The 1335-nt window shown below is 52.4% G+C and overlaps 1 protein-coding gene across 1 annotated transcript in view; it reads right to left on the bottom strand.

Moving 5' to 3' along the window:
• The window catches only part of WHRN (whirlin), a 118641-nt gene that overhangs the window by 83473 nt on the left and 33833 nt on the right, over positions 1-1335 (bottom strand). The window lies entirely within an intron of this gene.

Genomic DNA, 1335 nt, shown 5'->3' with positions numbered 1-1335 from the left:
GTCCTTGTGGGCCAGGATTTGCAGCCCCCAGAAATGTACATGGTGGCTCCTCGCTCTCTTGGTCTCAGCTCAAGAAGTCACCCTCTCAGAGAGGCCCTTCCACGAGCACCTGACTGGAAGCAGCTCCACCCTGCACATCACTATCTCCTCTCCTCTTTCCTTCCACAAAGTTTCATCACTTAATGATCTTGCTCATTTATGTCATTCCTGGATTACTGTCTCACTCTCCCCACCACCTCTTAGCTCACTGGAAGCCCCCCCAAGCAGGCACATCAACTCTTGTGCCAACTGCTTTACTTCTATCTCTCATAACAGCGTCAGGCACACTGTAAGTCCTTGATTAACACTTGCTGGCTCGCTGAATGGATCCTAGTTACTGTGATGCTAAGGAATCGAGAGTCCTCATCTGTAAAACGGGAATCATGAAACCTACCTACAGGGTGGCTGGGACGACTGAGGAAGATGCTGTGAGCCCGGGACACTGCCCTGCACACAGTGAAGCCTCAATCAGCAACCATCACTACCCCAATCACCACGTTCAGCACAGGGAAGGGCTCAAGACAGAAACAAAGCCAGCTCTCTGCCCAACCTAAGGCTGGCCTTGAAAATGACTGGCCACCACAGGAGGCCCCTCTGCCCCTCCCTGCTCTTCTCAAGATCTCCAGACAGCGACATTCCCACTGGGGAGGGGGCACTAGCCCACCCGGCCCCCGCCCAGCTCCCGCCACCTGGCAGAGGCCCAGGTGGAGGCCCAAAGCACGTACCAACTAGCGGCCTTGGAGGCTCACACTGTGATCTCTGCCGCGTCCTGCATACTGACGTTTGGGCATAGAACACAAACACATTAAATAAATGTTACGGTCTTATCGACAGGAAAAGGAGCATAGAGAAAGAGTCTCCAGAGGAAGGAGGCTTGGCTGGGAGCCCCAAGCCCTGTGGCCTCCTGGTTGTCGGCGTCAAGATCCTAAAACACCAGAGAACTATCCAGAGGGATGACATCCTCAGTCCCAGGGGCAACCATGGGGTGCACTCAGCATTCAGAAAGTTTAAAATAGCAGGGGGCGCATTTCTCAGTAGCTTTTTATTTAAAAAAAAAAAAAAAACAGTCAGAGAACTGTGTAGGAGAATCTATTTATTCTGCCTGCCCGTCCCTGAAGCTCCAGGTGCTGCTACTGCCTAAAAGGCTGGAGGCTCGAACCCTCCCAGAAGCAACTTGAGAGAGAGGCCTGAAGAGCTACTTCCAGCAAATCAGCCCTGAAAACCCTCGGGAACCAATTCTATTCTGACACATGTGGGGTCACCATGAATCAGAACTGACTTCTCAGCAGCTGGTAA

The sequence above is a fragment of the Orycteropus afer genome, unplaced genomic scaffold (assembly GCF_000298275.1).
Source record: "Orycteropus afer afer isolate SDZICR_OR568_19922 unplaced genomic scaffold, OryAfe1.0 scaffold00037, whole genome shotgun sequence".
Classification (NCBI taxonomy): Eukaryota; Metazoa; Chordata; class Mammalia; order Tubulidentata; family Orycteropodidae; genus Orycteropus; species Orycteropus afer.
This window is presented reverse-complemented; position numbering and strand designations above follow the sequence as displayed.